Here is a 24,734-nt window from a genome sequence, read left to right as displayed (position 1 = left end):
TTCCAGTCTGCCTTCTAAAACCTGCTCGTTGGCAGGGGAGTCGAGGTAACAGAAGAGTCAAAGTGAAGGACATCCGTCTCCCGTAGCGTCTCGGCTCGCTGCTAAACCTGTGTCATGTTCCCTCTTTGTGGTCAGCCTGTCCTTAATGGACGACTTTGGGGGAATCGGTGACATCACTTCCTCTGAGTATTTGCTCAGCTGGTCCCGATTTTGGTATTTTTGAGTTTCTGCTCTGTGGGATATTAAGCCCCGTTAACACACGGACTGTTGGCCCAGCAAAGCAATATTGAGCCAATATGACAAAATGATTGTACAAGTTAAGAGAGCACACATAACCAGGAGATATCCTGCACGTATGTCACCTGTCTGGAAAGTGAATCAAGACTAACACGTAAACACAGAGGAAAGAATGTACTGTATAACAAAGAGACCTGGGGACTGAATCGACCCCCAATGCATTGTGGGATAGCAAAGATGTAAAACAGACCAGATTATATAACCTACACCCTTCCCTTCTTACATGGTGTAGTGTGTGTGTGTGTGTGTGTGTGTGTGTGTGTGTGTGTGTGTGTGTGTGTGTGTGTGTGTGTGTGTGTGTGTGTGTGTGTGTGTGTGTGTGTGTGTGTGTGTGTGTGTGTGTGTGTGTGTGTGTGTGTGGGCATGCACATGCCTCTTAATATAACTCCCTACATATGCTTTATGAGGAAGAAACACTGAGAAAACTGATGAGGGCTTACTGAATGCTTTTAAAGGCAGGAAACGCAGGACGGAATGGCTCTATAATATCCATCCAGCTTCCATTAAGTTAGCGTGTGCTCGCTGGACAGGGTTAAGAAAAGCCATGTGGTTGGCACATTGACCAACTTTACAGAGGGATTTTATATGGCATGGGAATGCCACAGAGGAAAGGACAGGGAACCTCCAGGAATGACACAGTATGGAGTGAAGAGGTGTGCCATTGAGAATTCCCAGGCCTGAGAGAATTCCCAGACCGGCCACTGCAGCCACACCAGTAATGACTGTGTATACACCGTTTTGTCATCAATCCCAAGCAGTCGGTAGAAAAAGTGTTTTAAATGCAGTAAGGCAAGGTTAGAGGTAAGCACTTCAGCAGACTCTAGCTTGCTCTCCCCCACCACCTCTCTACATACTGTATATGGCACATCACCCTGCATCCCACTGCTGGCTTGCCACTGAAGCTAAGCAGCGTTGGTCCTGGTCAGACCCTAGATGGGAGACCAGATGCTGCTGGAAGTCGTGTTGGAGGGCCAGTAGGAGGCACTCTTTCCTCTGACCTAAAAAAAAATATATATACTGTATATATATACCAATACCCCAGGACAGTGATTGGGGACATTGCCCTGTGTAGGGTGCTGTCTTTCGAGAAGGACGTTAATGTGGTCACAAAAGAAATCCCATGAAGCTTATCGTAAGAATAAGGGTTTTAACCCCTCTATCCTGGCCCTCATGGCCACCTAATCATCCCCAATAGGCTCATTCATTCCCCAGGTCGTTGCTGTAAATGAGAATGGGTTCTCAGTCAACTGGCCTGGTAAAATAAGGTTAAGTCTACATTCTCTCTCTCTTTTGGTCTTGGTCCCTTAGAACATATCTTTCATCGCACTTTCGTTCTCTCTGTCTCTTTCTCTTCCTCCCCTCTACCTTTCTCCCTCCCCCACTTAGCAGAGAGGTAGATTTATGGACGTCTGTGCAGTCTACAGGAAAGCCAAAGGTCTGGTTCCCATGACAGGCAAAGATTAGTGTCGTCTCCCTCCAGTCAAAAGCTAAATATCATTTTATCATCAGACTGATTTAGCATAAGGTGTTTGGGTTAGGACCAGGATTAGCATTAGCCTCGGTTAGCATTATGTTCAGTCAAATTACCATGACGGTTAGCAGCAGCAACGCTAGCATCATGTGCATAGTTCAATGATTGTTGAGCTTAGCTTTAGTGGGGCAGTCATAAGCTAGTGCTTACTAGCTAAAAATGTACATCCTGCCTCAATATCAACTGCTTATGTAGCACTTTGACATGACACCAAATACCTAGTGTGTTGTAGTATTTTCTCTGTTGCTATTCCCACAGCTTTTCTGTAGCCTACCATAGCGCCTCTTGGGCTTAGCCTTGAGACTAACCCTAAACAACAAACTGCTGTTTATCTCAATGCAGCACTCCTATGGGACTGCATATCTCTCCCTGAGCCACATGGTGACGACTAGACAGCCCGACTCTTCATTCCATCTCGGGGCTATGCCTTGCCACGGCCTAATGTGATTAGCCTAATCTGGTTAGCCTAAAACAATGACTGGAGCTGTGTTAGGCAGCCATCTTGGCAAGGCCATCTCAGAAGAGGGATGAACCTGTCTGGCATGACTACATGATAATGCCAGCGTTCCATGACAACGCTCAGCCTGGGAATCTGTTTGTTTGTAGGAGATCATATGTGCGGGCAAACGGCAAAATTCATTGGCTGTTGCCTACCCAAAACATTAGTGAGAGGGAATAATTGGCATAGGCCCTACAACTAGATGTAAATGACTTATACAGGAGCATACTGATACAAAAAGTGTGTTCTTTGCCACAGCATCAATTTCCCCGATCACCAATCCTAACTATCAGAGGGATACAGAAGTACCCGACATTGTCAGACGTTACGGAGACAGGCCTACAAACATTATGGAGACACTAGTGCCCCTCAGCTGTCTACCTTCTAACCACATTAACCCCAATAACCCAAAACAACATGCTTAGGTGATCTACTATTTCTGGCCTGAGGCATGAATGGGATCTATTCATTTTCTTACTTCAGGGGGAAACTCTGACTCATGTCAGTGAACGCAGTGTGCTAGCAAGAACAGCTTCATCAAATACCACCCAGGTCAATGACAGTATTCCACATACATGTTGTATCATACTTATCTGGCTGTAAAGTAAATTATCAAAGAATAAAACTGGAACATGGTTGGAAATGCATTCATTATTTTGGATTCCAATCAAATAACCCAAACAATGTGCAGGATTTCTAAACTACGCACACACACACACACACACACACACACACACACACACACACACACACACACACACACACACACACACACACACACACACACACACACACACACACACACACCTGTTTGTCACCTAGTTAGTCAGTTGACAAGGTTGCTATAAAAATGTGGGTACTGGAATCTCCTATGCAGGCTCTCATCAAAAATGTAGTTTTGTTACAGACTTACAGTAATCTGTTCCCACTTCCCAAGAAGAAGAGAGCTCAAGACTAAATGTAGACAAAAACAGCCATGGTATCATGTATAGACAGGGTAACACTTATTCAAAACATTTATACATAATCCATCTGGCATGTATTTTTTCCCCCATGTGAACATTGCCTACTTCACAGAATAGCAAATAGCCTGCTTCTTTAGCCTGGTTCTGAAGCCTATTACTCTGTGTAGGGGAGAGTGGGCTAAATTAAGCCAAAGGGATAAGTTGAAACCCTTGTTTCTAGGAAACGAAATATTTAGGAAGAGGTCACCACATAGGAGATTCCAGCACCCCCTTTCACTTTCCATCTTTGAGGCGGCAGGTAGCCTGGCGGGTAGGAGCGTTTGGCCAGTAATTCCTGAGCTGACAAGGCAAAGATCGGTTGTTCTGCCCCTGACCAAGGCAGTTAACCCACTGTCCCCGGGCGCCGTTGATGTGGATGTCGATTAAGGCAGCCCTCCGCACCTCTCTGATTCAGAGTGGCTACTTTTGTTAGCGTGTTTGGTAAACAAATCCAAAGTCACGAAGCGCATTCAATAAAAGCAGACGAAATGTCAAAAAGTTCCGTAACAGTCAGTAGAAACATGTCAAACGATGTATTGAATCAATCTTTAGGATGTTTTTCACATAAATCTTCAATAATGTTCCAACCGGAGAATTCCATTGTCTTCAGAAGTGCGATGGAACAGAGCTCCCTCTCATGTGAACGCACATGGTCAGAGCATGGTCAGCTCATGGCAGACCTTACTCAGTCCCGTCTCCTTCGGCCCCACTTCCCAGTAGAAGCATCAGACAAGGTTCTACAGACTGTTGACATCTAGTGGAAGCCGTAGGAAGTATAATATGCATATATTAGCAACTGGGACTGAGGAGCAGGCAGTTTACTCTGGGCACCTCTGGGCACCTTTTCATCCAAGCTACTCAATACTGCCCCTGCAGCCATAAGAAGTCTCTGTTAAAATATGCCTAAAAGGGGTAAAAGACAAAAAGTGATTGTGTTGAATTGTGTTTGGGAAATAAAGATAGACATGGTTTTAAAAAGGTACTGGTAATATTTCATTCAGTACAGACATTTAGCTTACAAGATACCACTTATTTTTAACAAGCTATGTTTTCAAAACTGTAATGTTTACATTCATTCTGATTATTTCCAGGGATACACAACATCCTGAAATATATGTTGATATCTTTGTTACAAAGACTACTACATTTCCCTTGACAGAATGTAATAAATGGCACAACTTACCCCACACTCCCCTAGTTGTGTTTCCTTCACTCTTGCAGACTGAGAGGGAGACAATGTCAGGGACACTCACACATACACACACGCCAGACAGTCAAAATGTCTCAATCTCAGTCTATTCAGCCCAGGGAGTCCCGTTGTATTTGGCTCTCTAGGAGAGAAGAGTGGATCCCCAAAATAAAACAGACTTCTAGTGTTTCCTCCCCTATTGCCCAGGGACATGTAACAGAAACCAGGAGAGTCCAGCAAAACACTTTTGGAAAACTTCAGACCTTCTTAATTCCCATTAGCAATTTGGGCTGAAGCTCATATTCTTTTTTCGAAAACCAAACAAACAAGCTGTCCTCTACTTCTCAACCAATCCAGGCCTCCTCTGTTTACCCCCAAATACAATGGAAATAAATAGGACAAACAATATAGCAGGGATCCCTTTGTTGGGCCGGGCCCTCTAATTGTTTCTGTTCATTAGGAGGGCCGCTGCCGCTCACAGACTTTGTTTATTGTTTGTGGTGGGGAGGAAAGTGGGGGGGACTCTGGGATACGTGGTGCCAGGGATTGCGGGGGGTGGGGGTGAGAAGGGTAAGGGGTGGCAGAGGGGGGTGTAGGGTAATAATGGGGATACGTTCACTAGAGACAAGGTCTGTGATGCCAGCCATTCAAATGCCCCCCCAAATGCGGTCCTCCCTGTCGCCTCGCTTTTCTCTCCGCCAGACGGGCACAAAGGCAGATGGCTTGAAACAGACACTCTAGGACCCCTGGGGGGGAGAGCCAAGGCCAGTGTACACACAGCTCCCTCGCTGAGACGCTAAGCTCCTGGGAACAGGGTCCACCGCCCCCCACCACCCGAAGCAACACACACAATGGAGACCCCTAACCCCAAGGGAGAGAGTGGGGAGTGTGGTTTGGGGGCTCCCAATGGGCTGACATGATTTAAAGCAGAGCTACAGCACTCTGGGGTAACCTCTCCACGTTTCCTTTGCATAAAAACCATGATCTCCAACTCAATGAAGGATCATTGAGAGCTAATGGGTGTGCAGGCTTTTGTTTTAACCCTTCAGTACCACACCTGTTTCAGCCAATCGTAGCTCAGACTGAAAACCAGTGTAGATTTTTTTTCAATCGGTTGTATTAGTGATTAGTGATATTAGTGACTGGCATTAAAAAACAAACCCGCACAGCGCAATATCACTCCAAGACAGAAGTTGGAGAACTCTGATCTACACTAATCTATAAATAGGTGAAAGCAGTATGGTGAATGTATTATTCACCTATCCAGTTCAATCACATCTCTTCAGATGGAGAAACCGATCAGAGGAAGCAGCTACAACGAAAGGGAATACCTGTGTGAGACATGGTGAATGAGCAGACCTCATATCCTCCAAATCGGTACATTGACAAGCAGTAGAAACAGGGTGAATCATGGCATCTTTGTTTAGCAAAATAGCTATACAATAATGTGATAAATAAAAAAGTATACCAGTTCAATTTAATGTCCATATAATTGACAGCTGTGCCATATAGATTGCAAAATAGTTGGGAAGAGATTTCCGATGTTCCGATTTCATGGCACATGGTTTATGAACTTGTTTTTCAAATAATGATTATATTCTATGCAACCAATATAATATTTATATATATGAGGATACAACCATCCCAGATTACAAGTGGAAATTATATAGTATCTAAACCCCAGTTTCAAATCACCCCATTACAAACCAATAACGCACAAGGAAACTGAACACAACGTGTCTTTTACAGGTTAAACCATAATGGCGGCCACACAGTGAGCCCCAACAGGGCTGCTTTTCCACACAGTGAGCCCCAACAGGGCTGCTTTTCCACACAGTGAGCCCTAACAGGGCTGCTTTTCCACACAGTGAGCCCCAACAGGGCTGCTTTTCCACACAGTGAGCCCCAACAGGGCTGCTTTTCCACACAGTGAGTCCCAACAGGGCTGCTTTTCCACACAGTGAGCCCAAACAGGGCTGCTTTTCCACACAGTGAGCCCCAACAGGGCTGCTTTTCCACACAGTGAGCCCCGACAGGGCTGCTTTTCCACACAGTGAGTCCAAACAGGGCTGCTTTTCCACACAGTGAGCCCCAACAGGGCTGCTTTTCCACACAGTGAGATACAACAGGGATGCTTTTCCACACAGTGAGCCCCAACAGGGCTGCTTTTCCACACAGTGAGACCCAACAGGGATGCTTTTCCACACAGTGAGCCCCAACAGGGATGCTTTTCCACACAGTGAGATACTACAGGGCTGCTTTTCCACACAGTGAGCCCCAACAGGGCTGCTTTTCCACACAGTGAGATACAACAGGGATGCTTTTCCACACAGTGAGCCCCAACAGGGCTGCTTTTCCACACAGTGAGCACCAACAGGGCTGCTTTTCCACACAGTGAGATACAACAGGGATGCTTTTCCACACAGTGAGCCCCAACAGGGATGCTTTTCCACACAGTGAGCCCAAACAGGGCTGCTTTTCCACACAGTGAGCCCCAACAGGGCTGCTTTTCCACACAGTGAGACCCAATAGGGCTGCTTTTCCACACAGTGAGATACAACAGGGCTGCTTTTCCACACAGTGAGCACCAACAGGGCTGCTTTTCCACACAGTGAGCACCAACAGGGCTGCTTTTCCACACAGTGAGCCCCAACAGGGATGCTTTTCCACACAGTGAGCCCCAACAGGGATGCTTTTCCACACAGTGAGATACAACAGGGATGCTTTTCCACACAGTGAGATACAACAGGGCTGCTTTTCCACACAGTGAGCACCAACAGGGCTGCTTTTCCACATAGTGAGATACAACAGGGATGCTTTTCCACACAGTGAGCCCCAACAGGGCTGCTTTTCCACACAGTGAGCCCCAACAGGGCTGCTTTTCCACACAGTGAGATACAACAGGGCTGCTTTTCCACACAGTGAGCACCAACAGGGCTGCTTTTCCACACAGTGAGATACAACAGGGCTGCTTTTCCACACAGTGAGATACAACAGGGCTGCTTTTCCACACAGTGAGCCCCAACAGGGATGCTTTTCCACACAGTCAGCCCCAACAGGGCTGCTTTTCCACACAGTGAGCCCCAACAGGGCTGCTTTTCCACACAGTGAGACCCAATAGGGCTGCTTTTCCACACAGTGAGACCCAATAGGGCTGCTTTTCCACACAGTGAGACCCAATAGGGCTGCTTTTCCACACAGTGAGATACAACAGGGCTGCTTTTCCACACAGTGAGTCCAAACAGGGCTGCTTTTCCACACAGTGAGTCCAAACAGGGCTGCTTTTCCACACAGTGAGTCCAAACAGGGCTGCTTTTCCACACAGTGAGTCCAAACAGGGCTGCTTTTCCACACAGTGAGTCCAAACAGGGATGCTTTTCCACACAGTGAGTCCAAACAGGGCTGATTTTCCACACAGTGAGTCCAAACAGGGCTGCTTTTCCACACAGTGAGTCCAAACAGGGATGCTTTTCCACACAGTGAGCCCCAACAGGGCTGCTTTTCCAGCTACAACTCAGAGACATTCTTGCTGGATAAGGTCACCTCGAAAATAAGCTGTTTTCCTCCTTAACGCTAAAAGCTCTGCCATGGATGACTCCCCAGGTTACACACACACTCAGACACACACAGCCAGACACAAACACACACACACACACACACACACACACACACACACACACACACACACACACACACACACACACACACACACACACACACACACACACACACACACACACTTCTGTCGGCATATTAATAAATAACATATTAATAAATAAATAAATACATTTAAATCTGCTGTGGCCCCATTGGCTATGCACACACAAAGCCATGTGGTTGAAACACAAGAGTAGATACAAGTTTGTCATAAAGATGGGGTAGGAGAGTTTCACACCATTTTATGGAACACGTTGCCACTAGCGAACCATTAGTAGAAGGTGTATAGTCAACCAGCTCTCTGACCAAACGCTACGCAGTACAGGGTGACCCCTTCCATCCCTGGAACCTAACGCAATCGTGGAGGAGGAATGAAAAGGATTTTAGATAACGTCTAGTAACAATAATCTACTGCTTGAGAAAATGATGATCCCCTTTATGGTATCCCCTTGAAGTATGGTGAGAGAGTGTGTGTGTGTGTGTGTGTGTGTGTGTGTGTGTGTGTGTGTGTGTGTGTGTGTGTGTGTGTGTGTGTGTGTGTGTGTGTGTGTGTGTGTGTGTGTGTGTGTGTGTGTGTGTGTGTGTGTGTGTGTGTGTGTGTGTGTGTGTGTGTGTGTGTGTGTGTGTGTGTGTGTGTGTGTGTGTGTGTGTGTGTGTGTGTGTGTGTGTGTGTGTGTGTGTGTGAGAGAACTCACAGAACCTCAGATGGTGTCAGACAGTGTATCAACTCAAGCCTGATCAGTAGTAGTCACCTCTCTGATTCAGAGGGGTGGGGTTAAATGCAAGAAGACACATTTCAGTTGAATGCATTCAGTTGTACAACTGACTGGGTATCCCCCCTTTCCCTTTCCAACGCATCCAGAGATCATGGAGATCATGACCTACTTAACACAGCGTCTCTCACAGCGTCTCTCACAGCGTCTCTCATATGGGACACCATGTGTGTGAGTGAGATGTTTACAAGAAGTGGGGTCACTGCGGCAGGTCCCATCTGCCACTATGGGAAGTGTGTGTGCCCTGTCTCTGGAACACTTGTCACGCCCCTACCTTTCCCTCTCTCCAATCCCCACTCCCATTTTGTATCTCCTCACTCTCCCAACCCCCCCCCCCCCCCCCCCCCCCCTATGCATCTTTTCTCCCACAAGGCTGTGATTCTTCTTCTCACAACACGCGAGCAGGCACCTTTGACCTCTTCCACCTCCTTCCACTCTCTGACCTGACCCCACATCCACACTGACACACCAAGGCAGCCTCTACCCCCCAAACAGCACCCAGTCATTTCCATGTCTCTTTCCTCTCACCTCTCTCTCTCTCTCTCTCTCCCAGCGTCTCTCTCCCAGTCTCTCACCTCCCTCTCTCTCCCCATCTCTCACCTCCCTCTCTCAGCTCCCTCTCTCAACTCCCTCTCTCTCCGTCTCTCTCTCCATCTCTCTCCCAGTCTCTCTGACCTCCCTCTCTCACCTCCCTCTCTCTGTGTGTCTCTCTTTTTCCATCTCTCTCTCTCCGTTTCTCTCTCTCTCTCTCTCTCCGTGTCTCTCTCTCCGCCTCTCTCTCCGCCTCTATCTCTCTCCGCCTCTCTCTCTCTCCATCTCTCTCTCTCATCACACCCTCAGTCTTTCTCTCCGTGTCTCTCTCTCCGTGTCTCTCTATCCATGTCTCTCTCTCTCTCCGTGTCTCTCTCTGACACACACTCCGTGTCTCTCTCTCCATCTCTCTCTGACACACGCTCCGTCTCTCTCTCCGTGTCTCTTTCTCTCCGTGTCTCTCTCTCTCTCTCCGTGTCTCTCTCTCTTTCTCTTGGTTTTGAGAACTATGGAGCCCCCAAATGCAGTTTCAATAAAGAGCTTCTGAACTCAATAAAAAGATGTCAAATTTGAGGCCAACCCTGGGACTGTACCAACTATTGTACATTGATTTTTGACAGGCATGTTGTTAGGAGAATCCACTGGGAGTGGCTGACTGATAGTTATGTAACAAATATAATAGGAATTCCTTATCTTTGTCACACAAAATGAGAGAGAGAGAGAGAGAGAGAGTGAAAGAGAGAAAAGAAAAAGAGGGGAGGGGGATGGAAAGGAGAGAGAAAGGCAGGGAGGTGGGGAGTGAGTGTGGCTTGAACGTGCCCCCTAAGCTGGTATCCATGGGACAGTCCATCTCAGGGCCGGAATTCGGAGAGTCGTTGACTTGTCAGAGACTGTTGAAGACTGTCCATCTCCCAAGCCCTGTCCCTCTCCCAAGCCATGTCCCAAGCCCTGTTCCAAGTCCTGTTCCAAGCCTTGTCCATCTCCCAAACCCTATCCCTCTCCCAAGCCCTGTGCCAAGCCCTGTCCATCTCCCAAGCCCTATCCATCTCCCAAGCCCTGTCCATCTCCCAAGCCCTGTCCCTCTCCCAAGCCATGTACCAAGCCCTGTTCCAAGCCCTGTCCATCTCCCAAGCCCTGTCCATCTCCCAAGCCCTGTCCATCTCCCAAGCCCTATTCATGTTCCAAACCATGTTCCAAGCCCTGTCCATCTCCCAAGCCCTATCCATCTCCCAAGCACTGTTCCAAGCCCTATCCATCTCCCAAGCCCTGTTCCAAGCCCTATCCATCTCCCAAGCCCTGTCCATCTCCCAAGCCCTGTCCATCTCCCTATCCATCTCCCAAGCCCTTTTAAAAAAACAAATAAATTGTTTCAATGACTATCAATATTTTCCTTTCAACTCTTGGAGTGCTGACATCAGTTTGGCTAAATAAATAATCAAAATTTAGCTAGCATGGTTCCACATGTGGATAAGGAAAAACACAAGTCAGACTGTTGGTTAAGTAAACAAGGCATGACTTTATCAAATATCTGTACATTACAACCCTGTGAAAATGGAAACGTGTGAAATGTCTTGTGCAGTGCATCTGCTAAAGACCTGATTGAATAATAAACATAATAAATAAAATCGCTACATAAACAAACGACAAGAGTTGGATTTGCGTCCACCAGCCCCATCGCCCCGTCTCCAGATGGACTCGACCGCTCGTGTTTATCATCGATCCCATGTTTCAAACAAAACTCTTTAAAAAGTGGTGCTCGGAAGAGCATTCACATCTGATTGTAATTAGCCGTTATCTGCACAGCAGTCTACACAGTATGGGGGGGATCAACATTGCCCAAATATTTATATTACTAGCACTCAGACAACGCAGCCAAAGAGATGATTTATTGTTACTAATATGTTTACTCAGCGTTCGGTCTCTAAGGACCACCCCCCAACCTCTGCTCCCCACAACTCCTATTCCACAAAGCAGAAACCCCACAAAGTATATCCCATGCCCAATTGGTTCCCTTAAAACCCTTCAGTTTCCCCACGACCCTATAAGACACTTGCATGCATCCTTAAAACTTGCATTTACACTTCACTTAGCGACACCCCTTAAAGAGACAGAGTCAGTCATTAGGCCCCTAGGCTAGTGATGCACCGATATTACATTTTTGGCCAATATCGATATACGATATTTTCCTTGCCAAAGAAAAAAACTCATACCGATAACCGATATTTAACATTTATTGGCCTTTTAAGCATTCTAGTACAATTAAATAGTTAACACACACACATGGACGCAGCGGTCTAAGGCACTAGAGGCGTCACTACAGTCGCTATGCGAGTCCCATAGGGCGGCGCACAATTGGCTCAGCGTCGTCTGGGTTTGGCCGGAGTAGGCCGTCATTGTAAATAAGAATTTGTTCTTGTGCACACACACACACACACACACACACACACACACACACACACACACACACACACACACACACACACACACACACACACACACACACACACACACACACACACACACACACACACACACGCACACACACGCACACACACACACACACACTGACCAAAAAGTTATTTTGTTGGCATTTACATATGTCCCCATTACCAGTAAAACATAATCAAAACCTATTTCTTTCACTTACTTGCTGTGCTGTTTCGTTGTTCATTTGTTCAATTGTTTCATTCTCAACCAGGAACGTTTCTATGGAACGTCGTTTGGGTCTTTACGTGTCAAAAAAACATACTATTTAACATCAGTAGCTATAGTTAGCTAGCTAACTATATAGCTAGGTGTCATCATCTAAAATAACCCTAATTTATAGGTTTTCATTTGATTAATGGTGGTCGGACCCATCTATGTGAAGCTAGCCACAATAAGGATTAGCCACAATAGTGGACTTTGCAGTTAGCCTTAAACATAAAAGTATGGTATAATTCTTCTATTTGTATTAATTTGCATCACTGACAATGACATACTTATATTTTGAAGGCAAACCGCCTTGTGCCTAATACTTACTGTGGCTAGTTTCACAACACATAACCCGGTCTGGTCGAGCGTCACTAGCCAGATGAAGCTAGCTGGCTGCTTATAACGTTAGATTTGGGCAACAGGGTTAAGTACATGGGTTAAGTAGTTGACTAGCTATTTATTTTCATGAACTGAAGTTAAATTTCAATAGGCGAACAACAAGTGGCAACCTAGCTAATACTTACTCACAAGGATTCCTAAATCATTGCTAAGAATATTGAAAATGACTGCAGTTTCTACTGGTCATTGTTTTCAGGCTGGTTGTATTGGTGATAGCTAGGTACCAAGCTAAAGCTAGCTACCCCAGAAGTTGCGGTTGAACAAATTATGCTTTATTACTAACGCGGTATTGTAAACACATTGTTCGTGGCCGGTGTTTTTTTTGTACAGCTTTGATAGTGCTACTGTATCTTTTTTGATTGAGTGTAGTCTGGCCCAGGAGTGTGAAGGTGAACGGAAAGGCACTGGAGCAACGAACCGCCCTTGCTGTCTCTGCCTGGCTGGTTTCCCTCTCTCCACTGGGAATATCTGCCTCTAACCCTATTACAGGGGCTGAGTCACTGGCTTACTCGTGCTCTTCCATACCGTCCCTAGGAGGGGTGCGTCACATGAGTGGGTTGAGTCACTGACGTGATCTTCCTGTCCGGGTTGGCGCCCCCCCTGGGTTGTGCCGTGGCGGAGATCTTTGTGGGCTATACTCGGCCTTGTCTCAGGATGGTGAGTTCAATGGTTGAAGATATCCATCTAGTGGTGTGGGGGCTGTGCATTGGCAAAGTGGGTGGGGTTATATCCTGCCTGCTTGGCCCTGTCCGGGGGTATCGTTGGATGGGGCCACAGTGTCTCCCGCCCCTCCTAGGGTCAGTCTGTTATATCTGGAGTATTTCTCCTGTCTTATCTGGTGTCCTGTGTGAATTTAAGTATGCTCTCTCTAATTCTTTCTCTCTTTCTCTCTTTCTTTCTCTCGGAGGAGCTGAGCCCTAGGACCATGCCTCAGGACTACCTGGCCTGATGAATCCTTGTTGTCCCCAGTCCACCTGGCCATGCTCCTGCTCCAGTTTCAACTGTTCTGCCTGCGGCTATGGAACCCTGACCTGTTCACCAGACGTGCGACCTGTCCCAGACCTGCTGTTTTCAACTCTCTAGAGACAGCAGGAGCGGTAGAGATACTCTGAATGATCGGCTATGAAAAGCCAACTGACATTTACTCCTGAAGTGCTGACCTGTTGCAACCTTGACAACCACTGTGATTATTATTTGACCATACTGGTCATCTATTAACATTTGAACATCTTGGCCATGTCCTGTTATAATCTCCACCCGGCACAGTCAGAAGAGGACTGGCCACCCCTCATAGCCTGGTTCCTCTCTAGGTTTCTTCCTAGGTTCTGGCCTTTCTAGGGAGTTTTTCCTAGCCACCGTGCTTCTACACCTGCATTGCTTGCTGTTTGGGGTGTTAGGCTGGGTTTCTGTACAGCACTTTGTGACATCAGCTGATGTAAGAAGGGCTATATAAATACATTTGATTGATTGATTGATTTTTGACACGCAAAGACCCAAACGGTGTTCCATAGTATGTATGTCGTGAAGCTAATAGCAGTGACGCTATCACTGTGTAACTCCGGTAGGGCAACATCTGAAAAATAGCACACTTGGTAGTGTTAACCGGTGCTCAACCAGTCGGCGAAAGCCAACATCACCCACGAAAGAGAACGGTTGATTATCAAGGGCAATGAATTCCATTATCTTGGCTTTAATGGATTTCGCCTTTGAGTTGTCTCGCTGACATTTTGTTACTCTTTCAAATGACTGCTTGACTTGTTGACTGCTCGATCCACACAGCAGACATTGTGGGCTAGTTCAGGAATGCTGTGTTGCACATATAGCGCAAAATTTTACGTGCCGTCATTACGTCATGTACCTTCGTTATATAGGAATGCACGGCAGCTTTGACATCAGTTTTGCACATCGCGCGTTAAACTAGACATTGGCCGATACCGATGTTGGCATTTTCAGCTAATATCGACCAATTCGATATGTTCACAGATATATTGTGCATCCCTAGTGTCAGTCATTAGGCCCCTTAAAGAGACAGCGTCAGTCATTAGGCCCTTTGATATTTTATTTTTATTTCACCTTTTTTAACCAGGTAGGCTAGTTAAGAACAAGTTCTAATTTACAACTGCGACCTGGCCAAGACAAAGCAGTGCGACAGAAACAACAACACAGAGTTACATGGAATAAACAAGCGTACAGTCAATAACACAATAGAAAAAAAGAAAGTCTATATACAGTGTGTGCAAATGGTATGAGGAGGTATGGCAATACATAGGCCATAGTAGCAAAGTAATTACAATTTAGCAGATTAACACTGGAGTGATAGATGAGCAGATGATGATGAGCAGCTGATGGTGTGTAAGTAGTGATACTGGTGTGCAAAAGAGCAGCAAAGTAAATAAAAACAATATGGGGATGAGGTAGGTAGATTGGGTGGGCTATTTACAGATAGACTATGTACAGCTGCAGCGATTGGTTAGCTGCTCAGATAGCTGATGTTTAAAGTTTGTGAGGGAAATATAAGTCTCCAGCTTCAGCAATTTTTGCAATTCGTTCCAGTCAACTGGCAGCAGAGAACTGGATGGAAAGGCGGCCAAATGAGGTGTTGGTTTTGGGGGCGACCAGTGAGATATACCTGCTGGAGCGCGTGCTACGGGTGGGTGTTGTTATGGTGACCAGTGAGATATACCTGCTGGAGCGCGTGCTACGGGTGGGTGTTGTTATGGTGACCAGTGAGATATACCTGCTGGAGCGCGTGCTACGGGTGGGTGTTGTTATGGTGACCAGTGAGATATACCTGCTGGAGCGCGTGCTACGGGCGGGTGTTGTTATCGTGACCAGTGAGATATACCTGCTGGAGCGCGTGCTACGGGTGGGTGTTGTTATCGTGACCAGTGAACTGAGATAAGGCGGAGCTTTACCTAGCATAGACTTGTAGATGACCTGGAGCCAGTGGGTCTGGCGACGAATATGTAGCGAGGGCCAGCCGACTAGAGCATACAGGTCGCAGTGGTTGGTGGTATAAGGTGCTTTGGTAACAAAACGGATGGCACTGTGATAGACTGCATCCAATTAGCTGAGTAGAGTATTGGAAGCTATTTTGTAGATGACATCGCCGAAGTCGAGGATCGGTAGGATAGTCAGTTTTACTAGGGTAAGTTTGTCGGCGTGAGTGAAGGAGGCTTTGTTGCGAAATAGAAAGCCGATTCAAATTTTTTATTTTTATTGGAGATGTGAGTCTGGAAGGAGAGTTTACAGTCTAGCCAGACACCTAAGTATTTGTAGTTGTCCATGTATTCTAGGTCAGAACTGTCCAGAGTAGTGATGCTAGTCGGGCGGGCAGGTGCGGGCAGGGAATGGTTGAAAAGCATGCATTTGGTTTTGCTAGCGTTTAAGAGCAGTTGGAGGCCACGGAAGGAGTGTTGTATGGCATTGAAGCTCGTTTGGAGGTTTGTTAACACAGTGTCCAAAGAAGGGACGAATGAATACAGAATGGTGTCGTCTGTGTAGAGGTGGACCAGGGAATCACCCGCAGCAAGAGCGACATCGTTGATACATACAGAGAAAAGAGTCGGCCCGAGAATTGAACCCTGTTGTACCCCCATAGAGACCCTTAAAGAGACAGTGTTAGTCATTAGGCCCTTAAAGAGCCAGCGTCAGTCATTAGGAAACACTTGTAAACATGTGTGTTCAGGTGTCTTTGTAAGCCTACAATCCTACTTTATGGATACCAAAAACATAAACATGTAACGATATTCATATTTGTACCCTGCTGGTCTGACAGATTCGGAATGCCGACATCGGCGTATGCGGTGGATTGAGACTCAGCCCATGCAACAAAAAAAACATATCTCCAGCTTAAATAGACAGATTTTGATGGGGATTTTTTAATTATGCTAATTGGATGTCCATGGGGGCATGAACATTGACTCTAGGGGGTTAAAGCCCAACTATGTTACATTTAGGGTAAGGCCTTAGAGAGTGGCCAGTGTTGAAGCACTTGTCATTCTGAGATGTGTCTAATATGTTACTGCAGTCCAACGGGAGTTTGGTTGAAGGGGGGGATGTTGGTGCAGGCTGCAATACAGAGGAAATGTGCCCCATTATAATTAATCTGTTCCCTCTCTCTATATGAAGGGAGGAATTGTACCTCTTTCTCCTCCTCTCTGTTCTCCTTTACTCTGGTTCCCTCCATCCACTGACCTCACAATGGACGGTCACCTGCTTTTCATTTAGGGAGAAATGCACCTCCGACATTCCAATCTCTCTGTCTGCTCCCTCTCTTTCTCTCAACATGATTTTCATCTCAGCGAGGTGAATCCCAGGAAGAAGTTTACTCAGTCATCAAGTAGTGAAGAGAGAAAATCCCCCCTTTTTTCACAGGCCATCAACAGCATGGAGAGAGAGAGAGAGAGAGAGAGAGAGAGAGAGTGTCTGACAAACCAATCAACCTGCACATGTCCTTTACTGTATGTTTATTGTTATTGTTGAATGTATGGTTATTTTGACCCTTGGTTATTGTTGTTACTGTTGTCCCGTTGACAATTTTGATTCTCATTTTTACATTGTAAACAAGCTTTGGCAATATGTACATTGTTACGTCATGCCAATAAAGCAAATTGAATTGAATTGAATTGAATTGAATTGAGAGAGAGAGCAGAATAGAGAGAGCGAGAGAGAGAGAGCAGAATAGAGAGAGCGAGAGAGAGCGCTAAAGAGAGAGAGGGAGAGGAGCAGGACTTTGATTCTATAGTATCAATTCACTATTGAGTTATGTAAACTGTTACCTAACAAGAAACCTTATTTCTGTCAACTGAGTTCTCTAACAGCTGTGGTATGTTAATATAAGTATGCATGAATAAAGTTGCATAATACAAACAAACATGTTTCATTTATGGAGTTACAAATATCCCGAAACTGTTACTTTGCAAACATACTTAATCTCACTACCAGAATTAGAGATGCACTCTGAAACTTTTAGACAATTTCAGCTAATAGTTTTGAAAGTGGTTGTCCCAATCCAAAAGTGGTCCCCGTTTTTTGTGTACTAGGTCATCCATTTTGTGTGGAATCATACAAATTTGGGAATTTGTTACGATTTTGTTGTGTTTAATATCCCGGAGTGCATCTTTAATTGACCACTTTAACACCACTTTAGGTCTATATTCCACTTAGACAACGTCAAATGTATAGCCTGAACAGAGGTCCTTACATAAGGCTTGAGGTCATGTATAAGGTTTAAACATTTTAAGACAGCTGAAAGTATTTTGACAAATCTCACTTAAACCAAATGTCTAAACTTCAAACACAGAACAATTACTTTAAACAATGACTGTGCTTTGGCTCTCAGTCTGCAGGGATGTTTAACTCCAGTTTGTCCCAGACGCAGACTGGATACAGTGGCTTCCTGTCCCGTCGGTCCAGTCCGGACCAAACCTGAAACTGGGAGAAATTACACCCCATCTGTCTTCGTGTCCACCCCCCAATCCATTGTTTATTTGTCCTTTAAACCCCTTTCCCTCCCTCTCTCTTTCTCTCAAACATGTTGGAGATGACTAGGATAATCTAGGTCTTTGTAGGCTCAATTGAGCTGGTTGATGGTGTGGTTAGAGACTGACAATCTGTGAAAGGAACACAGACCCATAGGTGAATTGAAAACATAATCACATGATATAGTTAATGTTTTTTCTATTGAAGCTTATATGATATGTTGTATGGTGCCTCAGCCTCAGACTAAATAAGCATATAATGTACAGCTGTCCCCGACAAAAACAAATCTTGGTCGACCGAAAGTCGTCTGTTCTTTCGATCAAATTTTAAAGGTGTATTTTTCCATATATAGACACACCCTATGTGTTTTAATAAAATCAAGAATATGCATTGAGCTGGTCTGATGCCTTAAGCTTATGGTTTCATGAAATAAGACAAATGCCTCAAGAGGGCGCCAGAGATCTAGATAACTAGAAGAAAAAAAACTCAACCTGACCTAACTGTACTCCTCCCGCTCTTGCTGGCTTTCGCAGATTCTGACATTACTCTCCTGAAGTTGCCGGCAATAGGCTACACGAGGAGTCGGCAACCTTTCTCAAGTGGAATGTCAATTTATCTTACCATTTCTACCCATCTGCGTGCCAGTTATGGTTTTCATATGCACATTATCGTGAAACAGTTTCATTTAATTTATAATAACGTCTTCGTGTCTCAAAATCATTGTCATGTGGTTAATCAAAATTCTATCCAAATCTAAATAAAAATGATACAAACTAAAAACTAACTTCTATTGCAACTATGTAAAAATAGCCTACATAACGACAACAAATAAAAACATTGCAGCCTGCAGGTAGAAAATATCCTGATAAAAAGTGAGCTCTAGACAGACACAGCTGTAGGCTATTTGTGCAAGGGGTAAGCAGCGACTTGGGCAGAAGCTCACTGGAGCTGAGTACCAGCACCTCAAATTGTCTACTGCTTGAGCTCCTGTTCCTCTTATAAAATATTACCTAAAAAGTATTGTGGAGCTCCTGCACCTAAATATAAACAGTACCAGCACCCAAAATGAGTAACAGAACCTATTTCAGTCCAAGTCAAGCACTGATATGAAGTAATCAGGTAGGCATGTTCTATGATGTTTCCACTGGATCAGAACATGACATGTTTCTCTTTCACGCTTTCCCAGCTACAATAAAGTGCAATGCTGAGCTAAAATAAAGTCAGGCCTATTTAGGAAAATTCCTCCAAGATAAAAGAGACTATGATGATTGAATTGAGAGATGAGAGAGCAGGGAGTAATGTCCATACACTATTAAAATGGTATGTAATAACTTTTTGTAAGTGTTTGGAATTATTTAATCACAACCATGTAAAGCAGTTAAATGTGACAGGATATTGAATGACTTCATTTCCTTGGCGTAGTCTGTGCTCGTTTTGTGAAACCAAAACATCATTCTCTCCTAGAGGCCATTGTGACATTGCTACAAATGAAAAGAAATGTCACAAATTGAGCAACACTGGAGAAATAGACCCCGATAACAGACTGTAAACCTGTTCCTGCAAGTAGCCCGCTTTAATGGTCCTAATCCCTGCTCACATTAAAGTCAAGTTCATCATCACAAATGAGCCCAGAAAAGACATGCTTTGCATGCTTTGACCCGTGCTACAAGTTGGCTTGATCTTTGACAATTGATGTGGCTTCATAAGCACAAAATAACTTAGTTGAAACTGACGCAGACCTCTGAACATATTGGAGTGGGTGGTGGTAATATAAACCATGGTATGATCCAGCTTCAGAAAGTACTCATACCTCTTGACTTAATCCAATTTGTTTGTGTTACAGCCTGAATTCAATATAGATTAAACATTTTTTGCAGTATTACTTTTGCCTTGTTGCAAACAGGATGCATGTTTTGGAATAGTTTTATTCTGTACAGGTTTCCTTCTTTTCACTCTGTCAATTAGGTTAGTACTGTGGAGTAACTACAATGTTATTGATCCATCCTGAGTTTTCTGCTATCACAGCCATTACACACACCATTGGCTTCATTGTGAAATCCCTGAGTGGTTTCCTTCCTCTCCGGCAACTGAGATAGGAAGGACGCCTGTATCTTTGTAGTGACTGGGTGTCACTACAAATCCTCAAAGGGATATTCAATGTCTGCTTTTTTTACCCATCTACCAATAGGTACTATTCTTTGTGAGGCATTGGAAAACCTCCCTGGTCTTTGTGGTTGAATCTGTGTTTGAAATCCACTGCTCGACTGAGGGACCTTACAGATAATTGTATGTGTGGAGTACAGAGAAAGTAGTCATTCAAAAATCATGTTAAACACTTTGATTTCACATAGAGTAGGTCCATGCAACTCATTATGTGACTTGTTAAGCACATTTTTACTCCTGAACGTATTTAGGCTTGCCATAACAAAGGGGTTGAATACTTAGAAACATTTCAGCTTTTCATGTTTAATTAATTTGTGAACATTTAGAAAATATACTTCCACTTCGACATTATGGGCTATTGTATGTAGGCATGTGACAAAAAAAAATCTAAATTTTATCAATTTTAAATTCAGGCTGTAACAACAACACAATGTGGGAAAAGTCAAGGGGTGTGAATACTTTCTGAAGGCACTGCAGTGCATAGGGGTATTCCCACAGCAAACAACCATCACACTGTATTCCTCAAGGCATACACACCCTTGTGGGACTTAGGTTCTTTTTTGTACCATCGTAAGTAATGAAGTTCCTCATGTATCTTCAGCAGTGGTTAGGAATGCACTCAAAACAAATTCCACACAGGAGGCTCATAGTCTGTTACTGAAAGTTGTTTACCTCAAAAAGCAGATACTGAAATATAACATGGTCTTGTGGCAACAGAGCACCTCAACCAAAAACATCAAGAATAAAGCCAAGAGCAGGAATTATGGTCACTTCAGTTTGGTTAATGTGTTTGTCACGGACAATAGTTCGGCCACAGTCTCTTTTGCCACCGTAAGTCGGTCAGACAATGGACACTAGCACTTGGACACTAGCACTTGGACACTAGCATCAAGGGAGGAGTCAGAGATTATTAGACTATTGATTGGTTCTACAGTCTCGCCAGCCAGCGTGCGCATCCAGACGGAGCTCTCAGACTACTGGATTCAGCTAGTAGGCGTGGCCAGGCCCATACACCCCTCTAATGGTGGTGTTGTCATGGTGTAAACTCCAAGGCTGTCAGAGTACTGCATTCAGCCTGGCCCAGCCCAGACATCACAGGCTGTCAGAGTACTGCATTCAGCCTGGCCTGGCCCATACACCCCTCTAATGGTGGTGTTGTCATGGTGTAAAATCCCAGGCTGTCAGAGTACTGCATTCGGCCTGGCCCGGCCCAGACATCCCAGGCTGTCAGAGTACTGGATTCGGTCTGGCCGGGCCCAGACATCACAGGCTGTCAAAGTACAGAATTCTTTATTCTCCTTCATCTGCACTGATCTGAAGGCCAGCCTAATGATGAACCTGTCAAGTCCTTTCTAGAATAGGGGAAGGAGCCAATGAAGGAAAGGAGACCATGAAGGGAATGAACTGAGGAATGCACAAACCTTTAGGCATGTGAGAAAGAGCCTTAGAATTCACCCCTCGGTCACGGTAGTGGAGGTGTATTGGGAGAATCTCCATGTTGAAATGTTCCAGGAACTCAACATGGCCATATAAGGTAAAAGTCTCAGGTGCGGTATGTATCAGGAACGCAACATGACCATATAAGGTAAAAGGCTCAGGTGCTGAATGTATCAGGAACTCAACATGGCCATATAAGGTCAAGGCAGTGTTCACAACGAGCCAGAAAGTGGGGTTTATAGACAACGCAAGGAATCAAAACTGAGGCTAAAATCCCTAAATATATGAAGAGCAATACAGGAATGTGTGAACGTTCATACTGACTCATGCATAGCAGTCCATGTTTGAACACACCTACATATTATACACGTATAACCTCAGTATTGAATGTAGCCAAGGCTGTTTGGGGATGAGCTATGAATGAGTGAGGGATTTCAGAGGTAGATGCTGGGGAGGCTGTGAGAAACCTGGTCTCTCGGTTCACAGCCATGTCTCACTTCCTGTTCAAATGGCCCCTGACCTCCACTGGGCTTAGGGCCAGCCCACCAACCCTCTCCATGAGGGATGTCACCTGTGGTGCTTTATTGGCCTCTCTTTCAGTCCAATCCACAGCCTACAGAGCAAAATGTGGTTTTGAAATACAATATTTCTCAAAGCAAAGCATGTCAACTCTGGAATGTAAAACTCATGCTGAACAACATTTGAACACAAATGGGCTCAGGCCAAGGCTCTCCTTGAAGAAGCATATTTTAAAGAACTGTAATTCTTTTAAAATCAATGTCGGTTGAGCCATATCCGTTTAATGTGATCGTGAGTACGTGTAAACACTGAGGGGAGATTCTGTAGACACAAATTACACATACTGGACTAAAAAGCATGCTCAATGGAGAATGTGATTCTAAATACAGGAATAGGCTTAATCTGGATCTGGGCAGCCAGTCCCTGAATGTACTAACCACATATTTATAAAAGGATAGCTGCCCACTGGCCAAAAGAGTAATAGGCAAAAACCAAAACCAAATGTATCCACTCCTTATACAACAAAACTCTGCCTGTTTTAGCAAGAGACGGCCAAGAGAGTAAAACCCCATATGGTAGTGCTCAATATAACGTCGGAGTCTTTTCTCAAGCAGCTCTAGACTAGAGGTCGACCGATTAATCGCCATGGTCGATTAATTAGGGCCGGTTTCAAATTTTCATAACAATCGGTAATCATCCATTTTGGACCCCGATTTTGGCCGATTACATTGCAAGGAGACTGCGTGGCAGGCTGACCACCTGTTACGCGAGTGCAGCATCAAAGGGACATTAGGGACATTGTGGCTGCAAGGAGCCAAGGTAAGTTGCTAACTAGCATTAAAGAATGAAAAAACGATCAATCTTCAAATAATCACTAGTTAACTACACATGGTTGACAATATTACTAGGTTAACTAGCTTGTCCTGCGTTGCATATAATCAATGCCTGTTAATTTATCATCGAACCACAGCCTACTTCAACTTCGTCAAACGGGTGATGATTTAACAAAAGCGCATTCGTGAAAAAAGCACAATCGTTGCACAAATGTACCTAACCATATACAGTTGAAGTCGGAAGTTTACATACACTTAGGTTGGAGTCATTAAAACTCTTTTTTCAACCACTCCACAAATGTCTTGTTAACAAACTAGAGTTTTGGCAAGTCAGTTAGGACATCGACTTTGTGCATGACACAAATAAACTATTATAATAATTCACTGTATCACAATTCCAGTGGGTCAGAAGTTTAAATACACTATGTTTACTGTGCCTTTAAACAGCTTGGAAAATTCCCGAAAATGATGTCATGGCTTTAGAAGCTTCTGATAGGCTATTTGACATCATTTGAGTCAATTGGATGTGTACCTGTGGATGTATTTCAAGGCCTACCTTCAAACAAAGTGCCTCTTTGCTTGATATCATGGGAAAATCAAAAGAAATCAGCCAAGACCTCAGAAAAACATTTGTAGACCTCCACAAGTCTGTTTCATCCTTGGGAGCAATTTCTAAACGCCTGAAGGTACCACATTCATCTGTACAAACAATAGTACGCAAGTATAAACACCATGGGACCACGCAGCCGTGATACCGCTCAGGAAGGAGGGTGATGATTTAACAAAAGCGCATTCGTGAAAAAATTCTGTCTCCTAGAGATGAACGTTCTATGGTGCAAAAAGTGCAAATCAATCCCGAAACAACAGCAAAGGACCTTATGAAGATGCTGGAGGAAATAGGTACAAAATTATCTATATCCACAGTAAAACGAGTCCTATATCGAAATCACCTGAAAACAGCCATAAAAAAGCCAGACTACGGTTTGCAACTGCACATGTGGACAAAGATCGTAGTTTTTGGAATATTGTCCTCTGGTCTGATGAAACAAAAATAGAACTGTTTGGCCATAATGACCACCGTTATGTTAGGAGGAAAAAGGTGGAGACTTGCAAGCCGAAGAACACCATCCCAACCGTGAAGCACGTGGGTGGCAGCATCATGTTGTGGGGGTGCTTTGCTGCAGGAGGGACTGGTGCACTTCACAAAATAGATGGCATCATGACGAAGAAAAATTATGTGGATATATTGAAGCAGCATCTCAAGACATCAGTCAGGAAGTTAAAGCTTGGTCGCAAATGGGTCTTCCAAATGGACAATGACTCCAAGCATAATTCCAAAGTTGTGGCAAAATGGCTTAAGGACAACAAAGTCAAGGTATTGGAGTGGCCATCACAAAGCCCTGACCTCAAATCTATAGAAAATGTGTGGGCAGAACTGGGAAAAAATTACGAGCAAGGAGGCCTTCCAACATGACTCAGTTACACCAGCTCTGTCAGGAGGAATGGGCCAAAATTCACCCGACTTATTGTGGAAGCTTGTGGAAGGCTACCTGAAACGTTTGACCCAAGTTAAACAATTTAAAGGCAATTCTACCAAATACTAAGTGAGTGTATGTAAACTTCTGACCCACTGGAAATGTGATGAAAGAAATAAAAGCTGAAATAAATCATAATCTCTACTATTATTTCACATTCTTAAAATAAAGTGGTGATCCTAACTGACC

At 44.6% G+C, this 24,734-nt stretch overlaps 1 protein-coding gene across 6 annotated transcripts in view; it reads right to left on the bottom strand.

Annotated features, from left to right (window-relative positions):
• LOC139546300 (tensin-1-like) overlaps positions 1-24,734 on the bottom strand; it is a 310,397-nt gene that overhangs the window by 209,997 nt on the left and 75,666 nt on the right. Inside the window, exon 1 of one of the 6 annotated variants that reach the window (XM_071354512.1) lies at positions 4,515-4,842. The exons of the other annotated variants lie outside the window; for them this stretch is intronic. The gene's annotated coding sequence lies outside the window, so the exon portion shown is untranslated. Of the gene's footprint in view, positions 1-4,514; positions 4,843-24,734 lie in introns of those variants that run through there. 6 annotated transcript variants of the gene reach the window in all.

This window comes from Salvelinus alpinus, chromosome 20 (assembly GCF_045679555.1).
Source record: "Salvelinus alpinus chromosome 20, SLU_Salpinus.1, whole genome shotgun sequence".
NCBI lineage: Eukaryota > Metazoa > Chordata > Actinopteri > Salmoniformes > Salmonidae > Salvelinus > Salvelinus alpinus.
This window is presented reverse-complemented; position numbering and strand designations above follow the sequence as displayed.